Genomic DNA, 20159 nt, shown 5'->3' on the forward strand with positions numbered 1-20159 from the left:
CTGTTAGACTCATACCTACATCGGCCTAACTTTTTTACAATGCACTAGTAGTGTAGCTTCAACAAGGAAGACGCAATAAAGCTTATATCTGGTAAAGATAATCTTAAGTTGTAAATTAATATCCATTGTTTTAATTTCAATACTTTGATATATTCAAATGGATGAAACGGAATGTCCAAATAGTTGTTGGCTGGATTTGTGCTTTGTCATTGTGTCCTTTCGTAAGATGCTATACTAGAAGTATACTTTAGTCTACCCATATGTAAGATGGGTACTAATTAATAGGTCACTTTGACCTTTAACTTCAAGATCGCAGACGGTCTCGTCTAATATGATAGTTGACGCAAAATAATATCCATTGTTTTAATTTCAATACTTTGATATATTCAAATGGATGAAACGGAATGTCCAAATAGTTGTTGGCTGGATTTGTGCTTTGTCATTGTGTCCTTTCGTAAGATGCTATACTAGAAGTATACTTTAGTCTACCCATATGTAAGATGGGTACTAATTAATAGGTCACTTTGACCTTTAACTTCAAGATCGCAGACGGTCTCGTCTAATATGATAGTTGACGCAAACTCAGTGGCATAGTACCTTTCCTAAAAGAACAAGATGAGACAGCATGATAATTAAAAAGTCCTATTTAACTGTTTCGGTTTAAAGTTGTTCATATTCAAAGGTTGTTAGAAACCATTGACACACCCCTCTGATGATGGAACAAGTTGTGTCACGCTCTGCCATGGGAATAAAACTAAAGCAATCTAAGAAGTTTACACAGTTCGTAATATATTTCTTCGCTGTAGTTCCAGTCGTTCTTTAATGATACTGAAAAGCTTTTCTACTCATTCGATTTTAATCACAACAAAACCTAATTAGACTTTTTCATGACTTTTGAATAAGTTTTTATTTAAGGTCACATTCTCGTGTCAAGGCGACATATTTTGATTGTTAATCCAGCTTTTCATCGCTTCATTTCAGTTAAAAAAGAAAGGAACTTTGACTAACGGATTAGTTTTGATCATTCCAATACTAACAGGTTCTTGTTAGCAAAGTTTAGTGTTTGTTTTGTTCTCATTATCAACAGCTATAGGACGTGTAAATGCATGCTAAACTCGGAAGATTCTTTGAAGAGTTCCCCAATCTTCACCAGATCTATCACTTTTTTTTAACTGCTGTTGGTTAGAGCATCAACATTTCTGGAGTATGTTTTTGTTGTCATTAGGAGATCATCCTCATCAAAGATACTTCTTTCAGTATGTTTATTTCCCTTATATTTGTTATCCTCAAGGTAAGATTTTTTACTATCTATATTTCATGCGTCACTTTCTCTCAAATTCTGCAAATTAACCTTTTAACAACTGCCACACGAGCCAGCCTGGCATCTTGCCTTGGATCCAAAAAATGAGTTATTCCAGAAAAGTTTTGGGCTGGTTTGGTTAGACAAAAAGAAGATTTTTGCACTATTTTCGGAGTCACTGTAACAAACACAGGAACTGACTTGAGACCATAAAAGCAAACATGGAGAAGTTAACTTGCAAATGTAAATCAAAACGATGAAGCAATGAAACATGTTTGAAATATTCTAGATTAGGCTGTGAATGTGATGGTTTAATGTTGTGATTAAACTAAACCATGGGTACAGGTCAGATGTGGGAAGAATTTATCCGAAAATATCCCAATCGATTTGACATACCAGGTGAATCGGAGAGTCGTCAATTAGTTACTGCATTGACAGCGAAACATAAAACAATAGGCATAATTGTATCGTTATCTTCAAAAAGAGAGATTGGAATCATTAGTTTCAATATTGTGTCAAACTAACAGCACAGTAAAACCCAAAGATACAGTGTTGAAGTTGAAGCAGATGCAAGATGATTTTCATAGGTATTCTCAATTCAAAAATACCATTTCTGCAATGAAGAGTAGCTATAAGAAGGATGGTATAATGCCCATTATAGTACCACCATAGTATAATCGATATAGATTTCATTATCATGTCATGTTTTCATTAATATTTAGCTGTTTTGTGTGTTGTTTTTTTCGGTTCAGGAGTTGTGCCGAACTTCATTCATCGAGATATATCAAAATAACCCTAAATCACCGGATTTCAGAATGACCCTCCTGTTGACCATTCTAGGCTCAATACTAAAAGATGCTGGGCTGTTTCGTGTGGCAGTTGTTAAGTAAAAAAAATATAGTTACTTTACACTTACACACACATTAAATGCTACGTTAAATAACTAAACAGAAAAATATTATACTACTAGTTTCAAACAGCGCGAAAAGTTAAAGTTACTCACACATAATACAAGTTAAAGACACCATATTCATTAGCTACTAATGAGCTGATAATGGCTATTGTTACTATTATTGTATTAAGACTAAGTCCCAATTAGTGTGACGTTTATTTATCATATCGTGAGACGGAAATATTCATCTTATTATTGTTCATAATGTTGAAACCCATACATTTCACCCATATGTTTCTAAACGTTTACTTTGTTGTTTAGCCCGAACAAGGCATAACTTAATCTGATAGGCGTTGTCTTCATGACTAGAACTTTATTGAAAGTGTTGGAAACAATTTAGGCTTTATAAAAAACAAAGTAGTTTGTAGTTAGTGAGTCTGTTACTGTTTAATTAGAGATTGGTGTGGTGAGTTTACGTGTTAGAGTTACGCTGTAAGTAGCTAGTTATTTGTCTGTAAACGAGCTATACAGTTATTTAGATACGTTTTATAATAATAGGTAGAAGTGATCCAATAGAATGCTGTATATTCATGTAAAGATTGAAAAAATAAGACACGGAAATGGAATTAATGTTCATTGTGCAACATCTATTGTTACACAGTGAAATGGAAATGCTTAATTATTATCTCAAAGGTCTCTTTATTACCCAAAATATGTAAACAATCAAAAGAGGGGGGACAAGATAAAAAAGAGCAGCACACAAGATGGAACACACAAAGAAAAGGATCAATTAAATGGCCAACACTTAAGTGAAAGATGCTTATTCAAACTTGATTACGAGTATTAAGCGCTTATTCACTGGATTAAGATGGTGCAGGACGATTTCAATGGCAGACAGCCTGTACTATGCACATTAGAATTTGTTATACTCTCGTAATAGATTATTATGTAAGAAATGGTAAAATGCAATTGGAGAGAAATTGGACTTCATTTGGTACTTGCATGATCATTAGAAAAACAAACATTCCATTGTCTTCTGAACTTTTCAACAGCTGGCCATTTAAGTAATAAATAGACAGTGGAAACAATAATAGATCAGTTCTATTGAGTTGGATGCCAGAAACCTTTAATAGATTAATACAAATCACCTGGACTGTGCTGTGAGCCAAATAATCCATGAAGGGTAACTACAGCAGTATTGTGGTGGACCATCACTTGAAATAACTGCTGTCAATGTGCTTTGCTCTCTACCACAAAGTAATAGAAAAATGAATACATTTCTCTAGTGATGAACTATTTCATCTCTATGGCCAGAAGCACATACTGTTTCTTGTCAAGAAGCAGAACAAGGAAGCTTGGCAAAGAATTTGTTTTGAGATTTGTGATGCTTAGGGAACTTTATGTGGATCAGTGACAAGACTCTGAATTATCTTTGTTTATGGAGTTATTTAAGTCATTGAAATCAGAAACATCAGAACGACAGCCCTTCATTCCTTTTCTGATGTTATGGTGGAAAGCTATAATTGTGCACTTAGGTTAATTGACAATTTATGTGAAAGGGTACCAAAAACCATGAGATCAAAGTCTTCCACTCTTACTCATCAGTTATCAAATAGTTATACATAAGCTATAGGGAAAACACCAGCATTAATAATGTTTCCAAGAAAACTTAAAATTTTATTGAGCGTTCTGTATTCACACCTTGAGGTCAATGAGTCTTACACACAGTATGCAACTTCACTAAGGAATAACATTGATATAAGTAGTTACCCCTGTACTTGGGCACCCAAAGGATGCTGCCTCAGTCATCAAGTGAGTAGAGATCAAAGGATGCCACCTGAAGGTTATGTAACTATATTACATAATATGTAAATTATCTCAACACTTGAGGGTTACATAATATTCAAAGGGTGATGGCACCTGAGGGTTACATAACTATTGCATAATATACAAAGAATACTGTTTTCTGGGGGTTATATAATAGAAACCAGAGATTGATGCTTCCTGAGATTACATAATACGAACCAGAAGGCGCAGCTGTCTTAGTGGAGGAGTGACATCATAGTTTTGCAAAGTGGTACCACAGGACGTATTGCTAAGAGAGGGATTACATCATAATACCACTAAGTGGCACCAGAGGGCATGATGTTAGGAGAGAGGACGCTGCTTTTTTGAGAGGGAACACCATAGTTCAATACCATGGGACCTGTTATTATAGGCAGACAGTGGGGTTATTATGTTTTATGGTCGTACTAAGTTTTTATGAGTGGGTTGTCGTACTAGGCATATTACTTGTGTTTTACAAAGGAAAATAGTATTACTAAGGGCATTATTACCATACTCCCATAAAAATGCATACAAATTTCAGCTATTCTCAATATATGTTTATAGTTTTCATTTATATATTTAACTGTATTACATATATTTGTAAAGGTGCCTGGTGTTATCAAGATCCTATAGATGGACAATGTTACTGTACTTCCATAGGACTACATACATATTTCAAGATGTCTCAACTTATTTTTATTGTTTCCATTTATATATTACATGTGGTTTACAAAGGTGGATGATGTTACTAGGTGGACTATGTTACTAAGGTTAGTGTAACAAGGATGGATGATGTCTCTATAAATATATAGTTCAAAAGGATGATGATCTCATCATAGGGTGTCTCATCATGTGATTACATCATCAACATTGTAGTATAGATTTGATTATATGCCCTCAAAGTTACAAGTAAAACATTATTTTAAAGAGACAACTGACATAACATATTGTATTACATATCTCAATTTTATCACACATACTATCTTAATTTCTCCATTATTTGAGTGAGGTAAATATTATAGCATAGTGAATAATTAACAATGGTCTGTCACTTTATTTATCAAACATTGTTAATTCATTAGTGCTATATTATTTGCTTTTATATTTGACTTGCATGACATACCTTCTATAATTTCTCACAGCTAATTCACATCTATAACTGATATATTGTGTAACATCTATTTGTCCTCAAAAGGACGCTTATTTAAATATCTAAGTAGTATACAATAATTTCATGTTTAACTTGGTGAGTTGACTTTACCAAATAGTTATGTTTAGCCATTACTATTTTTATCTTTCTGCAGATATTTTCACAAATCTTTATCTAGACATATTCACCTAGGCCAAGAACCTCAAGCAGTGTATCTACGTTTTGGAACTTCAAAACAACTGACAATTTAAAGGTTTATCACAAAACAGGTCATTGGCAGTCGAGGTTTCCACGTGGTCAAACAACCAGTCCTCTCTCAAAACTGGCAGAATAAAAGGTCAATAGCATTGATAAATTCGGAATTATAAAATTTTGTAACACATAGAGATATGCTATTTTGGTAGAATATGTTATTTCTAGTTTGTAATGATATGTGCGATACACTTTAAAATGATTCAGAGGTATATATATATATATATATATATTAAATATTTGTTTACAAATTAGAAATTCTATTACATTATAACATTTAATCATATTAGTTCACTAAAGCATCAAATACATCTTTAACAAGTGAACATAGTTTATAACTGAAAAAACGTTGACAACCATAATATTAAAAGGACCTTTAATTATAAATCAGGTGATTATTCTTTCATATCTTATAAATCCAATCTATGTATTGTTTATCATTACAACAACAATGTCAAATCATAGACTTGACAAGAATACTGAAAAATGTATTAACAAAACTTCAAAATATGCTAATATACTATAAATATCTTAATTTATAAAGCCCTGAATTAGCTTTCATACAACCTTTGTACATATTGTTCATACTACTAATCCAGTTAGATTTTAAATTTTTCATTTGTGTAACACCAGATTTATCATGAGACATTTTAATACATCATACTAAAGACATGTTGCTACATAAATAAATGAATAAAGGATTCAAACATGTGCATTATAGTGAAACATAATTATTTTGTGACACCAGTAGTATCATTTCTTCACACTGCATATGAGATTTCAGTCTGTATGCTGCAAAAACTAGTTTATCAACTACTTTACATTTCAAAACATATATCTTCCCCTCCTAAATATTTTGTTAAGATGTTTAATTTTTTTCCCTTAAAAATTTTACAAATCTTCAGTTACAAATCAGTATTCAGATTATAAGGCAAATTTCATATAATTACATGTCTAGCCTAGTCTTTTATGATAAATTACACACCATTGATATTAAATTCGATTACGAGGAACCCACTTTGAGACTAATAATGCTTGGAGACGACTTGAATGGGTAATGAAGAAAAACTTTAATATAAGTTTAACATAACAGCAAATGTACGACGTTTTGACAGGGTTTTTTCATCATCAGGTACCAGGTCTCAAACTATGACATCACTTTTTCCCTAAGACAGCAGCGCACTGTGTTTTCTATTACCTAACAGTTATGTAACCTTCAAGTGTAGGTATCCTTTGTATATTACATAAAAAATTTGTAACCTTCAGATGTCGACATAATTTACATATTACAAAATAGTTATGTAACCCTCAGATGCATCCTTTGATCTCCATTCACCTGGAGACCTCCCCACTGAGAAGGCATCCTTTGGGTGCCCAAGTACAGGGATAACGACTGATTTTGTCAGGTAAATACTTCAGTTAGCCATTGATAAGATACAAATATTGCTATGATTTATATGCTGATAAGACTAAATGTTTCCTTTTACTATCCTTGTAACAAGAGATGATTATCTCCAAAGATAAATAGATGCTGGGAGGGACCCTACACTGCTCTCAAACAAATTAGTCAATGATATGTCTTTCAATGAAATTCGTTGACAGCTTACAGTGAGTAGTTGGAAAAGTTTTTATATTAGAATAAGTGAAACGTTTTGACCACCCGTGCGTTAATTTTCAAATACAAAAACAGAACAAATTAAATTGAAATATAAAATATAAATATTTTGAAGTATTGTGTCAGTGCAAAACAAATATGGTCTTAAACATCTCATTAGTAGGTTTTGAATATGATGAACGTAACCCCCACTACTTTTAGGCTTAAAACTTGTCATGCATACCAAATGCTGTGAATTTTAAAGTGATTCTGTTTCTGTGTAGTATGTTGGCATAAGAATTATAAAACAGAAAATGTATTTTAATTACACTGAATTATAGTTTCTAATAAAATGTTTTAGTCGAAATTGATGAAGAGACGTAAAGATGATGAATGGAAAAGAAGAACATTAAGGAAAACCGCTGAGAATGATGATACTTAGAGTGAAAAGGTTCCAAGAAAACCAAGGTCCCCAACGTTGGTGTCTCTTGTAAAAAAGGCACTCAAAAAGAGATACCAATTATAATGCTTTTAGCAATAATACTTCTAAAGAAAGCTACAGCTCTGATGAAGATGATAATTTTCAGAAAAAGAAATATAATGCAAAAGAAGTTACTAGAAAAAAAAAAAAAAGACTTCCGAACACAGTTCCTAGATTGTGATATCTTTGGATGTCCTAAATGATTATATTAAAATAAGAGAAAGAACAAAACTAATATACTGGTACATGAGGAAAATATACTGACCAAGGCTGAACATTTGACCAAATATCAGTGTTTTGATTTGACATGAAATAAAACAAAAGCTGAAAGTATCAAAATGTTAAACAATTTAAAACTAGGCTCGCCCGACAATCCTTATGAAACTTACCTAACAGTCATGGGTTTTTCTGACTTATGATAATAATTCAGATCCTTGTGTAACTGTATAACAGCCATTATCGAAAACATATTGCTTCCGATATTAACTTCTATTATCTGAGGCCTTTTCAAGACGTTCAAAATTCGCCTCGTTCTAGAGGATTTTCTCAAGTAATCCTTGAACATTTATATGTTTAAATTATTTTTAATACCTCATTTAGTTTCATCACCAAAGTGGCTGCGTCTCTAAAGCTGGATTTGGCGCCATATTGACAGAGGAATCCCTAACGTGAAGTGAATCTATGTACTTATCAGGATTATAAGTTATAGTATAAAGTTTCATATTAAAAACTTACATCAGCTAAACTCAGTGGTTAATAATACTTATGCAGCTTTAATGTGTGTTATATTATCTGTAATGAAGTTAAGATTTATGTATATATGTTTTAATTTACAATCATTGTTGTAAATAAAAAAATTGCATATATCTTGTTTTTCGCCTTATTCATTTTACATTGTATGGCCAGGTGGTTAGGGCGTCCGACTCGCAATCTGCGGGTCGCGGGTTCGAATCCCCGTCTCACCAAACATTGCTAGCCCTTTCAGCCGTGGGGGCATTATAATGTGACGATCACTCCCACTATTCATTGGTAAAAGAGTAGCCCAAGAGTTCGCGGTGGGTGGTGATGACTAGCTGCCTTCCCTCTAGTCTTACGCTGCTAAATTAGGGACGGCTAGCGCAGATAGCCCTCGTGTAGCTTTGCGCGAAATCCATAACAAACAAAGAAACAAACATTTTACATAAAGTTATCAGAATAAGACGGTGATATTATTTCTGAAAATGTTTTAAAATATTATCAACTCCTCTGCTGTCCCCCTCTCGGACAGCGAGAAGTTTAAGAACTTACAGCGGTAAAATATGAGTTCGACTCCCCGTGGTGGATTTAACTGTGATGAGCCTATTCTATTCTTAGCTTGTACAGATGAGGAAATATTGGAGGAAAGGAAAACAAAAGGGACAGAGAAGGACATGGATGATAAACTTAAGGAGGTTATAAGTGATTTTTTGATAAGGCATGTGGATAGGATAGTCTCCAGGGTAAATAGGGAGAAAAAAAATTAGATTATGATACTCAGGGGGATACAGGTGGAAGATATAACTGACAGAGCAGGAGATATAATAAAGGGTGCTAGTAGAGATCCAGTTTTTGTTGTGCACGTAGGGGCTAATGAAGTAGGGAAAGGCAGGGCAGAAGAACTAATTAATAAAAAGAGTTGAAAAAGACCATAAGTTAATTGTGTCAGGAATACTGCCGAGAATTAATTGTAGGGATGGAATTGTAAGTAGGTCACTAGTGCTTAGGTTAATATGTACGGATGAATAGATTGGCTAGCTTGACTTCTGGGACTTCAGTTCAATGGGAGAAGGGAGCTTTTTGGAATGCATGGTTCACATCTAAATAGAATAGGATCTGGTTTGTTTGTAAAGGCAATTAACTCAGCTATAAGTGAAGTTTTAAACTAGAACTACACAGTAGTGAGGGCCAGGATAAACTAAATGTAAAAAGAATAAGATGTAGAGAAAAGTTTAGCATAGTAAATAAGTATAGAAGTAGTTATAAGGATAGGCTTAACTGTTACTATTGTAATGCTAGATGAATAAGAAATAGAATAGACGACTTTAGGCCACGATGATGATTTAAATGACAGAAATTATTTGGAAGCACAGGGTTACAGGTTACTTAATAGGGATAGGTACTAAAGAGAGGGGGAATGGCTTTATATGTAAAATGTGAGTTACATTCTGTTGAAGTTGAGGATATAAAAGATAATAGCAAGGATATTAAGAATCCATTTGGGTTTTTATTAGCGGATCTAAAAGGGAAATGCTTTTAGTAGGAGTTTGTTATAGACTACCAGATGGTATTGATGAAATCAGTGAAACCCTTTACAATGAGATTATGATTTCAGCTGTTAATGAAGTAGTAATTATGGGTGATTTTAATTTCAGGCATATAGACTGGGAAATGCTAGAGTCAAAGCAAGAGGGGAAGTTTTGGAAACTCTTAGAGATTACTTTCTTCACCAATTGGTCAAGAAATCTACTAGAAACAATGCTATTTTAGATTCATTGTTAATTTCAAATATAGAAATGATTGAGAGGGTAGAAATTAGAGAACATCGGAGTGCGAGTGATCATTGCTCTATTAGGTTCGATGTTTTACTGCATATGGAGATAAGAAATAATGATGTTTTGGTAAAGCAAATTTTGAATGGATGCGACAAGAATTATCTGTTGTGAATTGGGCAGCTGAGTTATTTGGAGACACTAATCAAATGTGAAAATTTTTTTGAATACTCAAGGTAAACATATTCCTTATAGAAAGAAAAGGATGGCTACAAGTAAAAACTAAGTTTGCTCAGAAAGAGTATAAAAGATGAACTTAAAGAAAAGCATCATAAATTTAATAAATTTGAATTAATTGGTATGACGAGAGATATAAAAGATCATGGAAGATCAAGAAAGTTGGTGAAACAGAAAATTAGGACATCAAAAAGGATGTAGGAGAAACAGTTGGCTAAAAATGTAAAAGTTAACATTTAAGTATATATTTAAATACATTAAGGGAAACAAAATTTTAGGATGGTGTAGGACTCATGAGGGATGATAAAGGAAGGATCGTATCTAATGATTATGAGATACCTGGGTTATTAAATTCTGCTTTTTCTTCAGTTTTTACTAATAAAGATTTAAGCAGTATTCCACATCTTGAACATTTGATATATGGAAACAAGATCGAACAAGATGACTGCATTAATTCTGATCTTGTTCAGAGAAAAATTGAGCCAGATATTTGCCCAAGTGTTTTGAAGGAGGTTAAGGATTGAATATGTGAGTCACTTTATACTATTTTTTGTAAGTCCTTGAAAAGTGTGCAGATGCCAGAGGATTATAAGTTAGCTAATGGCACTCCTCTTTTCAAGGGAGGTGATACAAATTGTCCCAGTAATTATAGGCTGATTAGTCTTACATCAGTTGTGAGAAAAGTTTTGAAAAGCCTGATAACATATGTTTTACAAAGTCATTTAACAAAGCTTAGAATTTTATCGGATAGTCAACATGAGTTTACCTAAGGAAATTTCGCCTTGCAAACCTTTTGACATTCTTTGAAAAGGTTACCACTTATTTAGATGAGGGATGTATTTGGATTTTAAGAAAGTACTTGACAAGGTGCCACATAAATGGCTTGTTAAAAATTATATCTATAGGTGTAGGGGATACGTTAGCAAACTGGATAGAAGAGTGGCTGGATGGAAGAAAGCAGAGGGGGTGTTACAAATGGAGTTCAGTCAAACTGGATTAATGTTACAAATGCGGTACCTCAGCACTTAGTCTTAGGACCTTTGCTCTTCTTGCTTTACATCAATGACATAGATGAAGGTATGGTCAATAAATTACTTAAATTTGCAGATGATATTACGGTTTTTGGTGTTGCTAGCTCTAAAGAAAATGCTGCTGATTGAAATAACGATTTAGACCATTTATTGAGTTGGGCAACTAAAAGGCGGATGGGTTTTATTATAACAAATGCAAGATAATGCCTGTGGTTTATAATAATTTGAAATATAAGTATAATTTGGATGGGAATAACCTTAACAGTGTCATGACAGAAAGGGTACTTGGTGTAATGGTTGACCAGTCACTTAAGCCGTCCATGCTGTGTGCTGTTGCTAGTGGTACGGCAAGTAATATTTTAGCTTGTATCTACAGAAATATTGAATACAAGTCTACAGAGGTTATAAATTCTTTGTATAGGTCATTGGTTTGGCCACATTTGGAGTATTATGTTATAGTCTTGGACACCTTACCTTAGGAAGGACATTTAACTGTTTGAAAAGGCTCAGAGGAGGGTTAGTAGAATAATGCCTGAGTGAAGGGGGTTGTCATATGAGGAGAAATTAAGATATTTTAAATTGTTTTCTCTTGAAACAAATAAGAGTTAGAAGGGATGTGATTGAGGTGTTTGAGATTGTAAAAGAATCGATAGTTTTGATGCATCATCACTTTTCATATTTAACCCTGAGAATAGTAGGGCTAGGGGACACAAATATACATTTTGGCTGGGTAGGAGTCATCTTTACCTAAGACAGTTTTATTTTGCTAACAGAGTGGTCGGCCTTTGGAATAGGTTGCCTTCGGATGTTGTAAAGGCAGTAAATTTACGTGAGTTTAAGAGAAAGCTTGATAGCTATATGAATGATAGGGGTTGGCTTTAATAATTTTTATTTTTTAATTAGTTTATTTAATAATTTTAGTTTAGTCTAGAGGATAGAAGAGCCGAGATGGACCAATAGATCCCTTGTTGTCCCTAAACATTGTTATGTTATATATTTTATAAATCTACATAATCTTTCACAACATTAATCGTTGTCCGAAAGGAGAAGCTTGTGCCATTTTCGTAATACATACATCTCATAGTTAGCTAAAAAATCCATAGTTGAACTAAACAATAGAAGGAATACTAAATGAACGGTAAAAAAAAAACATAACAAAATAAAAGTAGAATTCGCTAACTCATAACATAACGATCGTTTTCGATGCGAAGTATTCGAGAAATACTTCTCCAAATTAGATGATATGAATAAGCCCCATCTTCTAATAAAATGTAGTTAAATGACGCTTAAGAATGTTGAAAATAATGTAAACATTATCAGAAATAATGTTGTAAAGGATATTAGGATAACTTACCGCTAAAGGCTAAAAACCTTACAATAATAATAACAACCAAAATTTCCAATATGTGATCGAGATCCTACGTAAAGCTTAATTCCAAATAAGAATGTAATACTATAAATATTTTATATTTTTAGCACAATGCGGCGATATAAAAGTATACAAGTGATTCTACTAATAAAGATAATGAAACTAGCTCCAGAATATAAATGTACGTGTTTCATAAGTAGAAACCTTCAGTCATTAGTATACCTTTTTTTAATCAATAAATCTAACACATGAAGATGAAATTTTGGTATAATTAATATAAAGCTCTTGCTATAGCAGCCATATTGAAGAGAAACTTTACAATGCTTAACATGAAACATGAAACTCTTCCGTATTGAATATTTTAACAAATCTACGTAATTAATCTTTTTTCACTAATGACAGTTTTATCAGAATAATCGTGCAATACACATAATAAATACATCAAAAAAGACCAGCGCAACCCGATGTTCTTATTTCCTACATTAGATGTTTTAAGCCACTTTAATAAATAAATAAATATATATGTGGGGGTGTAATGAACACTGTAAACTTATATAAGCCTGAAGGTTCATTTTCCTTGTTTAGAATTTCAATAAATCAATATTGATACATACAGGTTTTACAATGAAAATTAATTTGTTTCCCCTTTACTCTCATTTACTAATAAGCTCAAAGTTTAGCACATATGTTTCTTTACTCAATTTCAAGAAGTATCGTGTATATTTCACAAACATAAGTCGCCATGGCAATTTGGCAGCTTTTGGTTTGAAATTATGACAATATTAAGTACTCACATAAGTTGAAATAACCATGCACGACATTTTAATGTCAATTTTTATCACAAATTATCAAATAAATTCGAATGAATTTTATTATATTTATAACATAATTTTTCTGTAACAAATAACAAACACTGAGGTAACAGAACAGCTTTTAATCGATTTCCCTCTGGGCTAAAATCCAATGCATTCTTTACATAACAAGTCAGATATGTGTATTTTGTGAACGATTTTTTGCATTAATTTCTAAGTTTTCTTATAGCAAAGCCACATCAGGCTATCTGCTGTGTCCCCCGATGGGAATCGGCCCCCTGATTTTAGCATTGTAAACCCATAGACTTACTGGTGATCTACCGGAGGACAATTTCTTAGTTCAAATCAGGCTTAGATCATCTTGGCTTGATAAATTTATTAAAATCAAATAACAAAGTTATCCAAACGTCTAATTTAGATGGAAAAAGGCCTTAAGTTGTGAGGTAAGATTGCCTTGCCATTGTCAGTTCGACAGGCGGGATTTGAAAGTTCAACACATAGCAATGTCGGCCGCTTATGCGTACTGTAAATCACGTGCCTTTCAATCTAGTAATATTATATCTATGGCTTGTACATTTTGAACATGGCAGTGCGCACACTAGGACATCGAAGAAACCTAACCAAAGGGACAGCAGAAAGCTCTCCGCTAATTAAGCATAAAGCTGCCTATAAAGTTCGTCTAATCTCTCTTGTCGTCTAGAAAACTGGCTTCAAAAACATCGATTTTCTTAATCTTCTTTCTTCCTTTCCGTCAGCTATAACTCATAAACAGTGTGTCTACTTCCGGCCTGTACACCAAATTAGTTCGCTACTTCCTAGGATGTGCTTTTCAAATCTAGAGCCCCAAGAGATCCATGCTAGCCCAAAATATATGCAATGATACAGATTGTTTAATATTGTTCAATACGCGTATCCATCAACAGATGGCGAAACCTGTGCTAATATTAGCAGATTCCACATGTTTTGAAACTTGTGAGTTATATTTTCATATTAAGCATTTACCGTCAAGAAATTTCTGCTCTTGTAGGAAGTTTTATTTTAAAAAATACGAATACCAAACACGAGAAGGTCGTTTTGTTGAATCTGTCAGCCCACATTTCTGTTTGTGTCTGAATAAAAATTTACATCATAGATTTCACTCTAGTGCCCGCGTATTTACAAACACCTGTCACGATCAGCTGTTAGAAGAATAGAAGTCATTCAGTTGAGGTGTGATGTTGACCTCAACCTGTTAGAAAAACAAAAGATAGTTACTTAAGATATGATGTTGACCTCCGCGTGTTAGAAAAATAAAATACAGCTGAACCACGTTGAAACATGGAGTAGGTGGGAGTTTCAAGACTAGTGACGAGCAAAAACATTTTTGCATATAGAGGGAAGCAATGAACGAGAAAAACTATAATATGAGAAGAGTTATCTATCGAAAATATATTTTCATGTAGGAAAATATTAACTTTTCATAAACTCACAATCCCCCAGTTTGAGAAACATTGACACTATTAATGTAAAGCAAAAGCTGAAAGTGTATATTACCAAAATTGTATTCAACATTTATTTATGTAATTTTGTGTGTATATAAACAACTAAAGATAAACTGTATATATTGATCCTTCTGTATTTAAGTTCCAATGTAGAATTATTTAGCTTTCTTTATGTAAAATATTTACCACCCTAACACTTCTGTATGTTTTATCTGCAATGACAGGTCACAGATATATACATTATATCACAGCAATATGTAATTCAAAACACACCAAAACATCAATTATGCTAAGTATGTTGCTAAAACGTTTTATTCAGAAGAGATTCAAAGGGATTTTAGTCATTCGTACCGATTATTTATTAATATGTATAATTGAAATTACTTATATGTTATTTACCATAAGATTTTGTCAATAATAAGTATGCTGTATACAAAAATTGTAAAGAGCAACAACTAAAGATTGAATTCTTTAAAGAGTTAGCAGAAGTTTTGTATGAAATATTTTCATTACAATAGTTCTTTACCATTCTAAGAACAAAGTCCGGAATATATTTAAATTTGTCATAATTATGTGCAACTCTGTACGAAATGTATAAAGTACTAAATAAATTGCATTTGATCGTCTCTTTGTATAGTTGTATTTTTATTAGATAAGCTAGCATAAAAGTAGCTAACAAACAAGCTTTTAAATCTTAATATATGAGATCCTATCTGATTCATCCAACACTGAATCATGATTTCACAAATAGTGAGCAAGAAATCATTTCCACGTTTACCAAAAGATTGCTAAGAGTGTTCTTTATGTACTTCTTCATATGTTATGATTTATTATCATCACATTTTATATTTTGTCAGTAGTATACAAAGGGTTCAGTATGTTATATTAAAATCATTTTGAATATGCAAATCAACAAGTCGTATGACAACCACAGCTGATAAAATGTTCCTGTGGTACAACATGCATCAAAACTACATTTCTACATTATTTGGCAGTTCTTAGGGAATTTGATACCACCAAGATTTGTCCACATTTGGGAAAGTATGCAATAGCCATGAGAAATAATCATGCACTCAGATTATGAAGATGTGTTCAGATTAAGGATTTTTCAAGATAGGGATACTATTTAAACTTAGTTGAATTGAGAAACAAAGGAACATACATCAACTTGGAGCATCAGAACCATCCAGAAAGATACCTGTAGAAAACTGTATTCCTGTCATGGTAAGCAAAGTGCAACACTTTATAACAGATGAGAATCTATGAACACAAACAAGCAAAGTGCAACATTTTATAACAGATGAGAATCTATGAACACAAACAAGCAAAGTGCAACATTTTATAACAGATGAGAATCTATGAACAAAAACAAGCAAAGTGCAACATTCTATAACAGATGAGAATCTATGAACACAAACAAGCAAAGTGCAACATTTTATAACAGATGAGAATCTATGAACACAAACAAGCAAAGTGCAACATTTTATAACAGATGAGAATCTATGAACACAAACGCCAGTAGCAAAAGTCATCCACTGTTCTAACCAACAGAATGCATCGTAATCAAAAAGGATGGCCATCTGGAAGTGACACAGGTCATATGTACAGAAGCTGCTTTTGCAAGATATCTGTTCAATCATTACATACCTGAATCACCTGGAGCTATCAAACTACATTATATTGATATCTTACCATGCTCAGTGACTCCAAAATTAAAGAGTTTAGTTTATACTAAATTTAAATTTAACCCCACCAGGCGGAAGTTATCCCTGGAATTGCAAGTATTGCCAAACCTACAAGCTTATGCCATTTATAGGAAAGCTCTGTGACAAAGACAACCAAAAACAATACAAAATTACAAAACCTATAACTTTCACGACTTAAAACACTGTTTATCTAATTCAATCTCGAACATGTAGAGTATGTGGGACACACCAGCACAACTGTAAGAGAACGTTTTACAATCACAAGTCTTCCATTACTGTGAACAATGAATTTCTTATGGTCAAATCCGTTATCGTATCCTTCCACCCTCTTCACTATATTAAACTCGTACATATAGGCACTGGTTTCACATCAAAAGGGAAGAGAAAAATTAAGAAAGCTTTCATAATAGCCACTCTAAATACTGCAATGTAGAATAGCGTTAATCTTGATCTTGAGGTTATTTACCTTGATACACTAAGAAAAAAAAGATCCAAAAAGAACTTTTTCAGTTTCTGTATGGGCTTGGCATGGCCTTGCACTTAGGACACTCGACTCGCAACCCGTTCAAATCCCTCACTGACCATGCTCACCGTTTCAGACGAGGTGGGGATGGAGGGGCGCTATAATGGACGGTCAGTTTCACTATTCTTTGGTTAAAAATTAGCTCAAGAGTTTGTTTTGGGTGGTGTTGACTAGATTCCTTCCCTCTAGTCTATTACTTCTAAATTATGGATCGCTTTGCAGGAAATTCAACAAAACATTAATTTTCGTACTTTCTATTTTGTAAACTTGCACAGACTATGGGTTGATTTTATGATTTTCTATTGCTTTTTTGTGTTTTCACCCCTTAAAGACTAAACAAGTATATAAAATGAAAAATGTTTCGTCAGAATATTTATCTTTTTAATGTATTTTTTCTGATATGATATCTAGCATTAAATGCTTTCGCTCTTTAAATAAGCTGTCTTTTCTCTTTGTATACTTAGAGAATAGTTTGTTTGTTTTTTTCACGTATTTTCTTTCACATCCATCATACTATTGAAGATCCAGATATATGTATGTGTGTTTTGGTTTGTGACGTGAAACTAAACAAGCGCCCTCCATATTTTCCCTGCCTAATGACACGATCCTCTTCAATCAGCTTTCACTCACACCTCGACAACTACTTCCTGCTAAGAGACGTTTACACTTTTTTTTCATATTTATTACCACACAGTCTTTAACTTCTGCTCTTTTCACTCATGAAGACGAATCGCCAAATATTGAAAAGTACTCGAGTTTTTGAGTATTTTGAAATCTACTTGTTTTTTTTTTTTTAGTGATCATTTGTGCTAAGATTTTCATCATAGCTTTATCCAAATATAAAACGTTATATTGCACGCATAAGTGAACTTAGAAAACAGTTCTAAATACGAACTACAATTTATTAGTTTAATATTGTATTGGTAAATTTTACAAAAGAAGTAAATTAAACTTGTTTGCCTACAAACAAAATAACGAAAAGGTTGGAAAGAGACTAAAATGGTGGTTGATCCATGTAGGAGATCGAACTCAAATAGAAAAAAAAAGATACACACAAGGGTGTAAAGGAAGGTAATTTGGGACATTACACTAAGCTTCTTCTTTTTCTATTGCCCCCAGTGGCACAGCGGTATGTCTGCGGACTTACAACGCTAGAAACGGAGTTTCGATACCCGTAGTGGGCAGAGCACAGATAGCCCATTGTGTAGCTTTGTGCTTAACTTCAAAACAACAACCTTTTCTATCTGGTTGCAGTTTGGCCCTATAGCAGAGTTCTGTATTTTGGAGCTGGTGATCCTGGTTTGAATCCGAGTTATAACATAAAATATTGCCTGTACTTTAAACTATGGCTGTGTTACGAAAGTTACAGTCAATCTCTTAGTGTGGATGATGGGTTGTATGGTACTGCTTACTGGCTGCTTTACCTCCAGTCAGTAGTTCAGAATCTGGGATGGCAATGATATTATTAGTAGATATGCCTTAAATATAAAATACACTACAAATATCTTATAATAATGATCTAATATTATATTTTGTTTAGCAAGGTACAATAGTTACTTACATAGAATTAAACTTTCTTGGCAAAGTATGGTTCAGTTGTTAGCATGCCAGACGGTGGAGCTGAGGTTCTGTGGTTTGTATTCTGTTACCACAAATGAGAATTGTGCTTTGAACTTTCGGGCTTTAGAAACATTATGTGAACGATGGACAAATATCAATGTTTGATATGAATAGAGTAGTTCGAGTGTTGGCAGAGGGTGGGTCATGTTTTACGACTTCTGTAATTTTTCGAGAGTTGTTCTTGAATAGTTGAGTTCACAAAGATTTTTTTATGACACAGCTTTTGCCTTTTACTTTTAAGCAAGGCATTTTCTTATTTTATTTTCGGACACTACATCCAAACAAACGTCTTTAGTCAGCTTTTGACTCAGTAATATTTAGACTTGGACATAAACCCTGGTCCTATTAAGTTTCTGCTTTGGCGGATATCAACGTGAACCAAACGATCTCCGAAAGAAATGTTACGATTACAGCAGCCATTTTGTCTTGCCCTAAGAGCAAATTCTCGCTTGTGAATCAAAAAATTTTTAGAGGACGTATTTGAAATTGTATTTCAGATTGTTTTTAAATAGTAATATAATATTCAATTATTTTTATTGAATTATCTGATTTAATGAAGTTTAAAGAGAATTTTAAAAACCCAAAATATGTTTTACACTGTAAATAAATGCTATTTAAGGCTAAAATATTTTCTTTCAAAATTTTGCCCCTCAGTGGCACAGCGGTATGTCTGCGGACTTACAACGCTAGAAACCGGGTTTCGATACCAGTGGTGGGCAGAGCACACATAGCACATTGTGTAGCTTTGTGCTTGACTTCAAAACAAATAAACAATTCGAAGTTTAACCTTGCACTTGTTGTATCATCTATTATCGGTGCATAAACCTTTTAAATCTTTTTTCTTTATAAAACAGCGTCGAGGCGTGTTCAACCTCAATCCTGGTCGTTAGGTGTCAATTTCGGTACCACCTTATTGAATGCGTTGTATTTCACCTTTGACAAATCATGGGATGATAGGCAAAGAGCAAATGATAGGTTGTGTACTGTATTTCAAAATAGGAAAGTGGGTCGTGCTTATTATAAAACTCTTATGGCACGGGTCAGGTATATTATTCGGCGCCTGACCCGTGAACATGGGCTCCCGAAGGAAGGAATAAGAGGGGGAATTTACCCTCTTACATTTCACAAAATATTGCATGTATTATGATGTAAACTTAACATCTTAGTAAACTAACTATATTTGGCAAGTTTTATTAAAGCTGTACATTTATGTTTACGTTTAAGCAGACATAACCCATATTCTTCTAGTTTGTTAACTTACACTGTAAAAGCTGATTCCATACATAAGTTTTACCCCCCCCCCCATTCCTTATTTTTTTTTCGCCCCACCACCTTGAATCGTGTTTTTCTTGTGATCTTCCCAGGCGCCTCCCCGCC

This window comes from Limulus polyphemus, unplaced genomic scaffold (genome assembly GCF_000517525.1).
Source record: "Limulus polyphemus unplaced genomic scaffold, Limulus_polyphemus-2.1.2 Scaffold813, whole genome shotgun sequence".
Lineage (NCBI taxonomy): Eukaryota > Metazoa > Arthropoda > Merostomata > Xiphosura > Limulidae > Limulus > Limulus polyphemus.